The sequence below is a fragment of the Stenella coeruleoalba genome, assembly GCF_951394435.1.
Source record: "Stenella coeruleoalba genome assembly, chromosome: 8".
Lineage (NCBI taxonomy): Eukaryota > Metazoa > Chordata > Mammalia > Artiodactyla > Delphinidae > Stenella > Stenella coeruleoalba.
Window position 1 is genome coordinate 69,119,916 of NC_137154.1, and position 16,000 is coordinate 69,135,915.

Consider the following 16,000-nt stretch of genomic DNA (forward strand, 5'->3'; position numbering starts at 1 on the left):
CAAGTCCAACAGGATTTGATCCGGAAATTAAATGTCCAGGCAGCCCAGCCACGCTCAGTTCAAAATAGATCTCCGTGACCTACTTAGTCTTCTAGTACCATTCCCAAAGCCAAAAGCAAGCAGGCGGTGAGATGGGACCACTGACTTCCGCAGGGCCCTACACAGAATCCTTGGCTTTCCTGTCATTTGAAATGTGCACTGAAACAGTGATGGCTCAGAAAATTATCTTGGGGGTAGCCAGACAGAAGCCCTAGCTTTAAAACAGCTGATTCAAGTGGTTGTTAAAAAGCAAAGAGCCCCAAAGTCATGCTGACGATTCACCCCCCTGACCAGCCCCTATGATGCATTTTCATTCATTTAGACAAAGGGCTACCACCTCTCTTGACAGTTGCTTTGCAAGCTACCTAGCCCTCACCCTCCTAGATGTTTCTGGAGTAGCTGCGTCTTCTCCAGGACACAGTGGGCTCTTTGAGAGCTGAGACCCTGTCTTCTTTATTGTGATATTCCACAGTGTCTTGCATAGCACAGTGTCTTGGTGCAGAAAGACTCAAAGCGCTGCATCCACCGTAAGATGGGGAGAGCCTTCCCTCACCAGCAACAATCCTCCAGGCCCCACCCACTCCTGTGTGTGTCTCCTCAAGGTTAGGGAATAGAAACAGACAGACTGGTACTTGCTGTAAAGACGAGGAAGACAGACAAAACTAGGGAAAGTTGCACAGTTTCAACCACCACGTGGCTACAAAATGACCTCCTCCGTTACAATGCATTTCACTAGGCGGATGTGAGTCTTGGGGAGGTTGGGGGTGGGGGGCGTGGACCAAGGACCTTGGCAGAGTCACATGCCAGTAAAATCCCAGAGCATCCCAACATACAGGCAGGCAATGGGACCCTACATATCACCAACTAAGCAATGGTGGAGGAAGCACGCTGATGGCCCCAACCAAAGAAAACAAGCCAAAGCAAACCTGCCACTCTTCACATCCAAATCCTCCCTTCTCAAGTCTCCGGGGTGAGCCACAGACACTCCTCCCCCCACCACTGAGCACTCAAAATTCCCATCTTAGACATTTCCTTGGTAGGCCTTTAGTTTACTTAGCGCTTTTCCCCCATCATGACATTTAATCCTCTGCAATCACGGGAGGCAAGCAGAACAAGCATTTTTGTCACCCACTTAGAAATATGGAAATTGAGGCCAAAGCATGGCAACCACGTGGTAAAATCAGGACTGCAGCACAGAACTTGTAACTCCAAGTGCAATGCCCTTTCTCTAAAATCACCCCGCGCCGTGCGCCCAGACCTGAGGAAGCCAGGTATCTAAGCTCTAGGCCACTGCTCCTTCCACTGTCCCCTACGGCTGAGCACCTGCTGGAGACAGAACTCTTAACACACAGGCCTCGCCACCCTGCCACCCCATGTACACACACGCTTCCACGGGTCGAACAAAGGCAAACAGGATTACGGAAATCATCAACCCTGGTGTCACTTATGTCAGCCACTCGTGCCCCGAGCCAGGCTCACCACGCTCCTCCCTGTAAAAACGCAAAGCCCAACCCTAGAGCTGTCAAAGGAGACACACACACGAGACACACACAGGCTTTCTGCGATCAAGCGGCGATCGTGGGGCAGGGTAAGTAATCACAGACTCCAACAGCCACAAACCAGAGATCCCAGACCTCCGAGTATCATCGCCCTGCATCCACATCCCGCCTCTGGAACGCCTTACTCTCTGTGACCTTAAGCAGCTGTGTTTCTCCAAATCTCAGCTTCCTCATTTATAAAATAAGGAGTTTAAAGAAAGGATCTCACGGTGAATGTACTTCATGCCACAGAGCTTAAAAATGGTTAAAAAGGTAAGTTTTGTAGATTTCGCCACAATAAAATAAAATATGTCAGCATTTGTATTTTTTTAAAAAAGAGAACCTTACAGGTTCATAGTAAGGATCAAATAAGAGTGTAATGGCAAGTTCTCACAGTGTACAGCACATACTGGATCCTAATACACAGCTATTTATTATTTGTAGTAATTTTTATAGCTTTTATTATCCAGACAATACATGCTCAACATGGAAAATGCCGAAAAACAGAAAGATAAAAAACCTCCTGTAATACCAAAATCCAGACACAACCACTGAAATTAAATTCTTTGTAGTATTTTTCTAATGCAGAGACATTTCTTAAATTTGGAATATATAGACAACTCTGTCGTCATGATCCGTTCTTTTCTGCCTCACCAATAATTGCAAAAACAACTCTCATGACAACATCCAGAAATAAAGGCACTTTGTTTAGCACAAGGATCAAAAGTTGCATGAAACTTGAGACGGGAACAAGGAGCTCATGCTGAACAGCTGGGGACGCCTGCCCCCAGAGCCAGGAGGGGGGTTCACATCAAATCCCCCCACCTGTTCCTCCTTCCGCCTCAACGCTCACCCAGAAAGCAAGACACTGGGGATCTGGCCAAGCAGGACAAGGGCCGCAGGGAAGCTCCTGGAAGCTCCGCATGTGCCAGGCTCCCACTGCCCTCAGGGAGCTCCCACCGTAGGTGCAGGCAAATCACCCCAGGACCTGTGCAAAGGGCTGCGAGGAGCACAAGGAAGGAGACACGCGTGACAACCATGTCATCCAACCCCCAGGTTAAAGATGCCCCAAGGCTGCAGGGATGAGACCAGTCTCGCTGCGGGGCCAGGAGACTGAGCTCTCAAGGTCCTGAGCTAACTCACAGATGCCCAGTTTAAAAAACCAAAACCAAAACCAAACAAACAAAAATCAGGGCCCATATCCCGTACTTATGTACAAGCACTTCTTTACCAAGTGCTTGAGATCCATCAGCACAGAGACAAAGGCCACCTGGACACAGGACAAGTAGCCTGTTCTGCGAGAACCCTTGGGGCCCTGCCTGGCTCCCACTCTTGGGCATGGCCTCCCTGCCTCTAATGCGGAATCGAGGCCAGACTCCACAGACTCCTGGGGACGCTACCTGATTCAAAGCTTCCTGTAGCGTCTGGCAAACAAGGAAGCTCTTCTGCTGTGCTGGGGAAGCACCCTCAGAAAAGACTCTGGAGAGGAACTACAGTCCCACAAAACACACTCTAACGCTCCATCTCTAGCCAGGCACAGTCTGCCTCACTTTCATTTTGTGTGGGTGTGTGTTTTGCTGGGAGGCAGGGGTTAGTGAGTGACTGGTGCCCAAAGGCAGCTCCTGAAATCCTACAGAGGAGCAGCTGCTCCTAGCGCCGGGGAATTCTATTTCCATCTCCGCTTACACGGAACTATCTTCTAAAGCGGTGCTCCCCGGAGGGGCGGCGGCGCCAGGGGCCTCCCGGATCACCTCCCTGGACGGGCTGCTCCTGGCACCGCCCTCGCAGGCGGAGGCCGGGAAGAGCGCCTGAAATCAAGGCCACCCGTGGCCCGCTCCTCCGGAGCCCCAGTCACAGACATGCCAGGCCCTTTCCTTTGGAGGCCTAGGGAGGAAATTAAATGTGAGCCAGATAAGGAGATTCCCTTCAGCTCTGACGCCAGGGAATCCAAAGTTATGATTCCCCCCAGGACCACGCAAACCAAACTGGCACGGGCCCCGGACCATGGGGCCAGCCACACCTGGGGTGCCTTCTTCTCTGTAATGACGGCACTCGCATCGCAGGCCTGACTGTTTTTACAGCAAATGTGAATGAGAATGTAAAGCTCTGCAGGCCAGTGACGAAGTGGGTGGCAGCGAGGGCCCCGGGCCGAGTGAGTGCAGTGACTGCCCGACAGGCTCCTGGGCTCTGCACAGGTGCTTCTGCAAGTGCCTCCCTGCCCTGTATTTTCCAGGCCAAGGGAGGCCGCTGCCCGAGGCGGCTGACTCACCTCTTTTCACGGCATAGTGACTTGATCCACAGAAGGATGCGGGGAGCTGAGCGCCCTGAGCTCGCACTGACCTCGCGCTGACCTCAGCAGTTTCTAAATCTGCCAGGGCGAGGAACACCTTCACCACGGGCACAGCGTTCACCAGATGGCCCGGGGCTGGCGGGCAGGCGCAGCTCCCACCAGGGCTGCCACGCGTGCCGGGCTTCCCAGCAGCCCTGGCCACCCCCAGCCTTGTCTACTTTCTCTTCTTCATGCTTGTGGTTTCAGTGTGGGGAAGCGGGTGGGTGGAAAGGCATCCAGAAGGAACAGAGAACCGACTGGAAAGGGCGGTGGATCAAGGGTCAACAGCACTGACGTTTCAAAAAGAAACTGCCGAGTAACCATCACTGCAAAACATCACGGCGCACGGACGAGGCGCTGCAATGGCCGTCTGAGCTTGGAAAAACCCTTGACGAGCTGGTCCACACGCCAACGCTGCTGTCGGCATGCTCGCAGACTCAACAGTGGCTCCCATCTCGCGGGGGCAAAAGGCCAAAGCCTCACGAACACACACGCGCGCGTACGTGCATGCACACACACACACGACTTCCACGTCACTGTCCCCGTACCAGTCTGGCAGGCGCACATGCCCACCTCAAGGCCTCCGTGTTTGCTGTTCCCTCGGCCTGGACCACATCCCCTCCATACCTCAGCTCCTCCACCCCTCCCCCCTCCTCCACGTGGAAGCTCAAACACTACCTGCTCAGCAAGGCCTGCCTGCACCACCTTTCAGCACCTCACCGACCCCCTGCCCCAGGCCCTGCCCGGACTTTTCAGCAGCCATTACTACCTCGCATACCGTTCTGGGTCGGACAGCGTCCCCTCAAATCCACGTCCACCTGGAACCTCAGAATGTGACCTCATTTGCAGAGAGGGTCTTCCCAGAAGTACGTAGTTAGGATGAGGACACACTGGAGGGGGGTGGGCCCTCATAAGAAAAGAGGGGCCACAGACCCGGGAAAGAGGCCGTGTGGTAAGGGAGGCAAGAGAGCAGAGCTATGCAGCCACAAGATCCAGGCACCAGGCACGCCGGCACCACCAGACGCTGGGGCAGAAGCAGGGAACAGGTCCTCCCTCAGAGCCCCAGGGCACAAGGGGGTAAGGTCCTGAGGTTTACGCCATCCGGCTTGTGGTCCTTTGTCACAGCACCCTAAGAAACTAGGACACGTACCATCAACTATAACCAGCTACTGTCTGCTGCCCCTCAGGAGAAAATAAGCTCCAGGAGAACAAGATTTTGACATCCTTTGCTTGGTGCAAAACGCCCGACACACAGAATAGCATCCAGCTGAATAAAAGAATGTATTTGCCGAACAGCTCTTGAGTGAACAAAGACAAGCCTAGAAGGGAGACAGGGGTGCTATACCCACCCTACAAGAGGGCAAAACTGAGGGGCTAACGTCCCAGCTCTGCTCAGAGACAGCAGAGCCAGGACCAGAACTGCACTGTGACCTGCCGTCGTACACGCACAGGCACACGTGCGTGGTCTGGGGTATGAAGCAAGCACAGACAGCATCCCAGGGCCAGCACTGTTAGGGCTGTGACGAGGCAGAAGGTAAAGCGTGAGCCAGGCAGACCCAGGCGTGAGCCCCAGCCCCGCCCCACTGTGGGTTACACTCCCGTTACCTTCCCTGCACTTGAGCGACCTCAGCTCACAGCAAACTCAGTAGCAGCAGACAGCAGGCTCTGCAAAGCGCCCAACGCCGTGTGCTTCTCTTTTCCTGCATCTTGAAATGGGCAGCACGTGGCCCATTTACCCTGCGTGGAGAGCAGGGTAAGGAGCCTCAACCTCCCAGGGCTTGGAGACCTGGTCCCACCTCTGCTCTGAACGACCAGGCCCGTAGCCGCACCTCACCTCTCAGGGCCTGGCTCGGCCTCCTCCAAAACAAAAGGGAGAGGCAGCACGAAGGATCGCCAGCACCCAATCTACCTAAGGAAAGGGAAGGCCTCTGCTCTGGGGCCTCAGCGTCTCACAGCAGGACTGGTGTCGGAAAAGGACATCAAATGTGCGCTCCTGCCCAACCTGCTACCTTCGCCAGCTACCCTCCCACAACCCCAGCTGATCCAGGCCTGCCTCTGCCCTCCCTGACATTCGTTACTAGAGGATGTGCATTTTTACATCTAGCAAATGTAACGCTCGTTCATGCATTTAAAAAACACTTATTAAGGACAGGAGGACACAAACAAGCGTAGTAGTTGCTTACAACTGCTGAGTACTCACTGGGTAATACGCTCAGAGCTTTACAAACATTACGCTCTGAATCCCCGGAACAACCCTGTGAGGTGGGTACTGATACTATTCCTGGTTTACAGGTGAGGAAACCGAGGCCCCGGGAGAAAGGATAACCGTGCTTAAGTCACACAGCCATAAATGACGGAGTGGGAGCTGGAAATGATCCTAGAGTCTCTTCACCACCCCGGGCTGCCCCTCCATCACTCCTTCTCCCTGGCCCTCTTTGAACCACAGGTAAAGGACGCTGTCATTCAGTAAGTCAGAGCCTCCCAAAACCCACTGGGCTGCTCAGCCTGCAGGGACGGCCCAGGTGACGGCCTCCAGATGTGTCCTCTACCAGATCAGGCCCCTGGAACACCTTCTAAGGAACCCTGCTCAGAGACAAACCATCACAATATTCCCATAACAAACCAGGGAAGTGGGGCACGGATCACCACACTGCTGGAAGGAAAGCCCCACCACACGCAGAACCGCGCTTCACTACATGCATGGAGGCTATTTCAGAAGCAAGAGAGTCTGATTTTCCACCATGTGATCCTTATACGTTCGCCCAGTTCAGCTCACCAGCCTGGAATCCCTGCCTTGGCTGTGCAGAACACAACTGGTATCAATGTGCTGCTTATAAGCACTTGCTTCCTCGGGGAGAGGCTCGCAGAAAGACTCTGGCAGGTGACACCAAAATTATAGTGCTCTATTACAGTGCCCGGCCTCTGGGAAAAGCGGAGAGAACGTGAAACCAGGAGCGCTGGCTTCCAGGGCCACGTTGCCACCCCTGGCGGCAGGACACCCTGAGCAGAGCCTTGGTCCTCGGGGGCTCAGCTCCCTCATCCTCCATGGCTATGATAGACACCTCCCCCCGCCCAATTAAGATCCGGAAGCCAAACGAGTCTCATAGCCATACCAGTGATGGGTGAAATGCCTACTAAACACTGTCCATTTCTATCACCTAGCAGAATGGCAGCCTGTGGGAAAATGGGCAGCCTCATACACTATTGGTAGTTTAAACCAGTACAGCCCTGGCGAGCACAGTGTCGGGATTTGCTGTAACAGTTTAAATGAGTAGAACCTGTGGCATACTGATTCCACTCTTAGAGAAACACACGCATGTGTGCATAACAGCATGTATGTATGAAGATATAATAGCAAAACTAATGAGTCCCTTTATATGCCTATCAATGGGGGACTGACTCATAAATTATGATATATCTATACTATAAAATGTTTTGTAGACAAATTAAAAGAGAGAAGAACTACATGCAAGAAAAGATCTACGAGATCCATTGTGAAAAGATAAAATAATGAAACGATATATATCGTGCAATCAGATTTATGCTTACAAAAGAAACAAAACTGTATGTGTTTGCGTCTGTATAGGCTGATGGAAATTACAATTAGTTAGTGCTGAGGACCCAGCAGGGAGGCGACACAGGGGGGAAGGGTGCCAGAGGAAGGAGGACTCTACATCTGCTGTTCACTTCTCCACTATTTGGACGGGAGGGTGAGGTGCACGAGCATAATATATTCATGTATCCCCTACATCATTTAGAAAAAAGCCATCGAACTGATTTAAAAATAGCACCACAGCCACCGAAACAGGGTTTCGTGTTCTGGTGTGAAACTGACAGAGCAATCTGGACAAGTTTTGGTGCCACACTCCAAGGTCTTCCCAAGAGTGACTGATAAAGTTCAAGTGCAGTCTCTAAGCCACAGATGACAAGACTGGATCGGGATCAACAGGGAAGAAGGGAAATGCCGGGTGCAAGGAAAACTTTGGGGTAAGCTCTGTGGAAGCTGCAAACCTGTCCTGCCCTGAACCCGCTTGGCTCCAGGACGCACTTTTCTGAGACTCTCTTCCCTCTCACCTCCATAGGATGAGAAGAAAGTAAAAACCAGATGAAGAGAGAATTCCCTTTCCCGCAGCAGAGAGGAGGCCACCTGCTGTCGCCAGCAGAGCTACTCCCAGGCGAAGCCAAAGAAAAAGCCTGGCCAAACTCCACCTTCCCGACAAAGGCACAGCATGTCAGGCTCCTGGGGCTGCAGGGACAGCCAAGGCTGGCAGCCTGAAGCCCACCCATTCGAGTCCCTCCACTTCAGCAAACAACCAGGCCAGCCTCTATTCACATTCAACAGTAAAATCCAAACTGAACCAGGATACAAATCAGAGGGTTCTTCAAAACAGCAACAAGGTGGAATAAGGAGAGATAAATCAGTGGTATCCTGGACAAACATATAGCTACTATTTCTGCTTGTCCATAGTAACACTTCTGTAAATTCAAACATTTGATAAATACCTTTTTTGGCTTCCTAGTAATAATTAAAACAAACACGCAGCCCAAACACACACACGCAGCTAAACATGGAGCAAAAAGGAAAACAGAGGGGCTTTGCTTAGGACATGCTGCTCAGGAGGCAGCCTGACAGTTGACATCCCCACACAAAACGCTCTCCTCCCATTAAATAGGTACCCTGTTAGTGCGCCACACTCACTGGGCACTTCAACAGTCCACGGCTGGGGGCTACCCACAGGACAAGGAAAAGAAGTCCCATCTCGGAGGGAAAGGGGTGACCATCGAACAGTAGGGGAGCGGAGTCCGCAGAGATGGCCGTGACTGCGGACACCAGGAAGCAGGCAGACCAATAAAGTAACTCTCAGCCTCCTCTCCATGAGGACGCAGCCCAAGCAAAGCCAGAACCCGACCAACTGGCCAGAGCCCAGCAAGAACAAACTATCTGAAGGGCACGGCTATTATGCACTCTGGAAAACGGACGCCTGGGCAAGTTTCTTACAGACTCTGGCACTGACTAGGGGAGAGGGCACGGCACCAGCATATTTCTGATGCGGCAGTGGTGCGTCCTACGATGGGGACATGTGGACGCTAGCAACCAGGACCAACCGTGTCCCCTCGCTCTGACTCCGGTTCTCCTGAGTATGGCTCAGCTCCTCACCGAGGCTGCACCCTTCGGGGGAGGGTGTTCTCCCCTCCTTGCAGGGCTGGCCACCACTGAGAACTCGCCCACCTCCACTCCCCGTTCCCGACCAGCCCCTGCATGTTTGGTGACCACAAGTCACCCCCGCCTAGAGGCAGATCAGCCCTTGGGGAACAGCCCAAACTGAGGACCACAGCCACTGTGGTCCACTGGGTCCACCAGGGAACTGTGGGGTGCCGACTGCACCCCAGGGAGACTTCCTCCTTTGGGGGCTTTTCCCCTTCAACAGTTTCACTATACATTTGAATGTTCAAACCAGCACTTCTCTGAATGGGGTCTGAGAACCTGACTTCCATCCTGAGATGCTCCAGAAAAGGCAGAAACTAAGGCCAGGGTGGGTGGGCAAAGACAGGGGAAGGCGCTTTGGGGTTTTCCTCAGGCACCTTTCTCTGGCTGTCATGAGAGACCAAAGGAGGCAAATTTGAGTTTCTACAGAGATACTTGCAGTCTACAGACAGTGTCTCCACTACCCAGCTTGTGAGGATGAGAGGGGCAACAGGGAAGGGGTGAGGAGAGAAAAGAGGGCTTGACTGCTCGTTCTCTCAACCCCAGTCCAGAGCACTGAGCACCAACCATGCTGGCCCGTTCCCTCTGCTGCATCACCCCTGCCACCATCTTAACGTCTTGAGTTCAAGCCCTCATCCTCTCTCATGCCCATTACCCTGATGGCCTTGTCTCTCTTCAGGGCATTTCATAGTCCACACAGCCTACGGAGCCACCCTTCTAAACCACAGCCTCCGGACGGAGTCCAACCTTGGCAGGGTGGGCGCGACTTCTGCCTGCCCAGGCTGTGCCGTCACAGAGATCACAGCTGCCGCTCGGACTGTGACACATGCCACCCCGCCCCCAACCATGAGGATGCGCAGGCTTCTGTTTCCTCATCTGTGCAACGGGAATAACAGGATCGCCCTCCAGAGCTTCTACGGGGGTTAATCCAAGCTGAGGAGAGCCCGGCTCTCCAAGAATGACCACGACTCTCCCTGTCCCCAAGCTGGCTCCAGCCTCTCTGCTCTTCACCACCTTGCGGTGCTACCTCCTCGTAACGAATGAATACGAGTAAACGCAGAAGAAGGCATATCCGAGATCTAAAAATGAAGGGGCGTACACATTAGGCTCCCAAGATGTAGAGGACCCCAAAATTAACTCATTATCAAAATAATGTGAGAGGAATGAAGGGATGGGAAGAGAAGGAAACAGTACTCTGGAGGGACTGCTTTTAAAATAGACAGCTCTGTGATTTTTTTTTTAAAGACTTCATTTTTTCCAAAGATTTAGGAAGATTACATTTCAAAAGCTCACAAAGGAGACCCTTCTGGGTTTTTTTAAAAAACTATTTCTTAATTAATACCTTCAGAGGACTAAGAAGTACTTTTATAGACTGACTGAATCTTAATAAAATTCTCAGAGAAATTCTGGCATCAGTCACAACAAACACCCTCCTGGAATTTAATTTCCTTTTCCGCATACAACTTACTATGGCAACTCATTTATGATGCCACCGCAACCAGTCAAACTCTGCTTGGAGCATAAGAACTTCCAAGCCCCACAAGACAGCCTATAGCACTCGATACAAATTGGCCCCATATTTAGCCAAATCCTACATCTAAAAGAGACTTCCCCCACACCAAACTGTCCAGGTTTTACTGGCAAAGTCAACTCTTCCATCTCCTTCCCAGCCCACATCTGCACTGCCCTCCCACCTTATACTATAGCTCTAACAATGCCTCCTACCAGCTCGAAGTCCCAAAACTCAGTATCTTTTCCCTGTCCCACAAAATGAATAAAAGAGGAGAGAAGGGCACACAATGGGCAAAGGGGAAACTAGCTACATCCATCTTCAGCCTCCTACCAAAGACGTGTCCCTTCTGGCTTCTGGCTTGGTTCAAGTCCCTCCTTTTCTTTTTTTTTTTCTTTTTTTTAAAATTTTTATTGAAGTATACAGTTGATTCACAATGCTGTGCCAGTCCCAGCAATTCCCTCCTTTTAGATGACGGTAGGTCCTAGAATATCCACTGCATGTGCTGAGGATGGAGTGGGCAGCTAAAAGCTAAAAGAATTATTTATAAGTACAAAAATGTACTTTAAAAGCCTTTCTCCCTCGAGGACAATTCCTACTGGAAGACTTAATCCCATTATCCCAAGTGCCCATGGGCGAGGGGAGAGAAAGGGCTGGATGCCAACCGTCACTGAGCACCCACTGCAACTCACAAGTGCATCTCATTTAATGCAAGGCAGATACTATCATCCTGATGTTACACACGGGGAAATCGGGCTCAGAGGGATCAGGCGATGGGCTCAGCATGTACACCAGGCCCATCAGACATCAAGACTCATGGACTCATAAGCTTTACCCTAAGCACCTGGGTATCCCCAGGTGCTTAGGGTAAAACACTGTCCTAGGTTGGAGGGCGCTTTACAAGTTTCCACATTGCTTTTCATATACGAGATCTCATTCAATATCACAGCCCTATAGGATAGTTAAGAATTACTTTTCCACTATTGTAAAACACTGTTTGGTTTCAAAGATCACCAGTAACTTGTGAAAGCCAGTGGTAGCACTTAGAGTTGTACCCTGTCGAAGCTTTGTTTCCTCACCTCACAGCGCAAGATCAATGGTAGGGGCTCAAATGACAACTATTATTAGCAACATGATTTTTATTCATTTAATAGCCCTCAGCTAAAGTAAAATTTATACACACACACACACACACACACACACACACATATAAACTACAGATATTTTAAAGATTCAACTTAATTACCTGCTAGAGAGGATATAATTTTACCACTACCTCAAACTTAGAGATAACCACTAACTGCTGCTGCCAAGACACTGACAGAAAAGGATTACTGAACGTGATGTGGTCAAACCCAATACGGACTTTGACAGCTACGAATGGAAGAGAACACGGCAGGAGCATTCAGTTATGATAAAATACACAAAAAATCCTCCTCTCCCTCCAGCATCACGGCTTGATCATGAATGTGCTGTTTGACCCAACCATGTCATTTCAGCTCTGTGATGACCCTGAGCGTCCAAAACGAGATGGCCGGCAAGTGACACGGATGTCCTAGTGAGAGGTCGCCCAGGAGGTCTAGGGAACAGGGCTGGGGCAGATACATTATTACCTTGAGCTATTTTTAATGTGCTGCATCTAACGCATTGTTTGCCTCACTTAATTTTACTCACTTGGAAAGAAACCTGGGAAGTTCAGAAATGCCAGATGCAACAGGGATCAGCTCCCCACTTCTCAAGCTAGAATGGAAAAGATGACAGAAGTGTGTTGGTACAAGGAAGGCAGCATCAGTCAGACAGGAGGAAATCTAGGCTACTATGGCAATGAGAGATCCTGGGGAGGTCCTTCGAGGAAGGCTGAGCCAAGACCCATCCAACTGAGCATCTACTCCAGGCTTGAAGGTTCAAACAAAAGAATAAAATTCAGGTCCACAGATGAAACATACGTAATTTTTTTAAGCACAGTTAACAGCTTTATGGTAATGACAGCTGGACAGCCATGTACACTAATTGCCTACATGAGAGCAATATCCATACTGTAAATCTAATACCAATTATTATTAGTTTTGGGGTTTGTTTTACTTTATGCAGCCTTTCTTGCTTCTTAGCTGTGTTCAGTCCACCCTAGTTTCTTCGTAATAGGCTGAGTTTGATTTTGTGTGGCCGATCTCGACTTACAAGGAAAAAGATGTCAGTCTCCCTCAGACACCTTCTCCTGCGCCATCAGACTGTCTAGCTCTTTATTTATACACTATTTTGCAGATAAGGAAACTGAGTTCCAGAGAGGGGAAGTGATGCATCCAAGGCCATAATCCTTGCTAATATATCTAGGACTAGCACAAGGGCTCAAGGCCTACAATGTAGATCTCCAGCTCTATCACTGTTGCAAATGATCTGGCATACTTGTGTCGTGAATACGAAGTTTATTTGGAAGGGGAAGAAAAAAAAAGCTAACATGAGTCATCTCCTTTGTCAAGGGGCACCACACAGATTGTTCTAATAAAGCATCCAGCATCTCCAGAACCACTTGTTTCTGAAACAGCCAACCTCAGTCCCAGAGAATAAAAGGCCATGTCTTATGCCCCTTTAGGATACCCACGACCTGTGAGCAGATGCGCTGCAGGGCTTTGGGGATCTGCTAGCCCAGCCCAGGGAATCCAGACGTTGCCGGTACTGGAGAGGGAATGGGGGGGGGGGGTGGCTAGGGGAGGGTCAGAGTTGCGTTTTCTCCCGGCAACAGTTATGATTTCATGCAGCCCAATCTTACTCCCCTGGGAACATCTAAATATCCCATCCACTCAGGGGTCCCTCCTCAACTTCCCCAGGACAAAAGCACTGCAGTCTGGGAGGTGAATCTGGCAGACCGGGAGGGACGGTATTTGACCCAAGCCTTAGAGGAAGCACCGCTCCGCTCCCTCCTCCACCAGTTACTGGAACTCCCCACCGGATCTTCAGACGCCAAGAGGCGTCCCCCACTCTGAGCCCGACCCCTCTTTCAGCGTCTGCCCCAACAGAGGCGCGAGGAGGCAAAGCCCACTGCCCATCGCTCTACCCCGCCACCCACTCGCCTCCGGTTCCCCCAGTGGCCGCCCGCCGTGGGCCTCCCTCCCTCCTCACTCGCGGGGTCCCCGCCGGACACTTGCCTGCTCCAGCCCGAGAATCTGAGCGCACCCCTTTCTCTCCGCCCGCAAAGGACCCGCGTCTCCCGCCTCCGGCCCAGACCCCCTTCTCCCCGCGTCCCTCCGCGCCCCGGGTGTCAGCCGTGCACCCGCACTTCCCGCCCGGCCCGTTCGGGCTCTGTCCGCCCCAACTTTTCCCGGCCCCGGCGCCGGCCCCGCAGCGGCGGGGATCCCGCGTCCCGCGCCGCGAATGGCGCGCGGGCTCGTGTCCCCTCGGCCCCGGCCCGCCCCGCCGGCACGAGTTGCGCTCGGGACTCGCTCGGCGCCCGGGCCTCGGCTGTCCGCCCGGCGCAGAGGAGGAGCCGGCGTGGCGGGAACCGCGCTATCCCGGCGCCGGCACCCCCGCCCGGTGCCCGGTGCCCGGTGCCCGCCCGCACCGCTCCCTGCCCACCTGCCCGCCCGCGCCGCCGCCGCCGCTCACCTCCTCCCGCGCCGCCGCCGCCACTGCCGGGAAGACGTGGCAGTGGCCGCCGCTCGAGCTCCCCGCCTCGCCTCTTCTCTCGGCGTCCGCGCGGGCGGCTCCGGCGCGCCGGACCGCAGCGCCAGGCGCCCTCTGCCGCCGGGAAGGCGAATCCTCTCGCCCTAACCCTAACTCGCCGGCCGCCCCCGCCCCAAGGCTCGCTCCCAGCCCGGTTCCGCTCTGCCGGAGACCCTCCCTTGTGGCGGCCCCGGCCCCGCCGCTGCCTCCGGGGAGCCTGCCCTGACCAGCCAGCCTCTCGGCGCCCTTCCTCCGTGCCCCACCTGGGTCGATACATTTCCTGCTTCTCTAAATCTGAATGCCTCGCCTACGAAAAAGTAAAATAGGGTTGGGGAACAAACACCACGTCTCTCGTGTTCGTCATTCTCTCTCCTAGGGCTAGGTTAGCGCCCTGCCTGGAGTACCCAAGGGCGCAACAAATACTTCCTGAAGCAGTGAAAGGGTGAATGAATGAGTAGAGATTTGGGCCGCTCTCCACCCACGTAGGCTTCTAAACCTCCAGAGGACAGATATCCCCATCTGGATTTTTTGTTGTTGTTGTAAATTACACACATACACACACACACACACACACACTTGCGCAGCGTTGCATGAACAAATAGGATTCACAATTCCCCACCTCAGACTAGCACCAAAGTTGCACAAGGCCCGCAGCTCAAAGTTACTCAGGGCCTTTAGTCAAACAGACTTAGGTTTTACATAGATCTACCACTTAAAAGCTGGGAACTCTCGGGAAAGCTAATCTCCCTGGGCAGTTACCTCACCTATAAATTAAGAGTAATAAAATCTACTTCATGGAGTTGTTGTGAGGATTAATTGAGATCCTGCACTCTGTGTAAAGCACTTTGCTCAACCCCTCCACCCCACCTATACTGTACCTAAGTGGTAGCTGCTGTTACTATTATTACTAATCTAGTAGGTAATAAAAACTACAGGCAAAAATTAAAATTATGGCTACCTTTTCATCTGGGGACACCTTAATACCCTTGTATGTGGGGTATTGTCACCTACCCAGGAGAGCCAGCCCCGGGAGCAAGGCCTTTCCGGTCACTCTTCTTCCCCACCCCGAAGAATTAACGGGTCTTGGGTTTTAAGACCAGTTATGAGCTGGTCTTAAGAGCTGTAGAACTGGCTCTCCTGTAGGTTTTCCCCCGGGGTTTCGGTGGCCAATCTCTTAATGAACAAGTGTTTATTTTATTGCAAAGGCAGTCAATGTTTAAGGGCCCCTGTGGTCTACAGATTCTTCCTGTTTTCTCCTTGCCCTCTCTCAACACCTTGAGGCCGTCTTTTCATTTTTAACAGTCTCCTTCCTGCTCTGCACATAAAACAGCAGTGAGTGCAATGAAGTGGCATCAGACAGGACTGGGCTGGAATCCCAGCCCATCCGCCTTGGGCTTTCTGCACCTCAGTCCCCTCAATTGTAAATTGTGGAGAATGATGCTTATCTGTGACATTGAGAGAATTGGTGATCCAGTCTGTGAGTGAAGTCCCTGGAACATATAGGTGTTTAATAAAAGGCAACTATCGATTCATTTATTTAACAAGCATTTAGGGAGCATCCACTGAGTGTTGTAGGTGCTGGAAGAGTGAGGGAAACAAACATTGGTGAGGTACGATTCTTGCCCTCAAAGGAGTCTGAGGTCTAGTGGATGAGACAGGCACCCACACGCTAGGGCAGAGGGGTTGGGAGGATATACATGCTGCTAATATGAAATTAGCAA

The 16,000-nt window shown here is 52.0% G+C and overlaps 1 protein-coding gene across 2 annotated transcripts in view; it reads right to left on the reverse strand.

Annotated features, from left to right (window-relative positions):
• SMCO4 (single-pass membrane protein with coiled-coil domains 4) overlaps positions 1 to 14,346 on the reverse strand; it is a 70,854-nt gene extending 56,508 nt beyond the window's left edge. For both annotated transcript variants that reach the window (XR_013829310.1, XM_079928177.1), the window contains exon 1: positions 14,223 to 14,346. The gene's annotated coding sequence lies outside the window, so the exon portion shown is untranslated. The remainder of the gene's footprint in view (positions 1 to 14,222) is intronic.
• Positions 14,347 to 16,000: the final 1,654 nt, after the last annotated feature.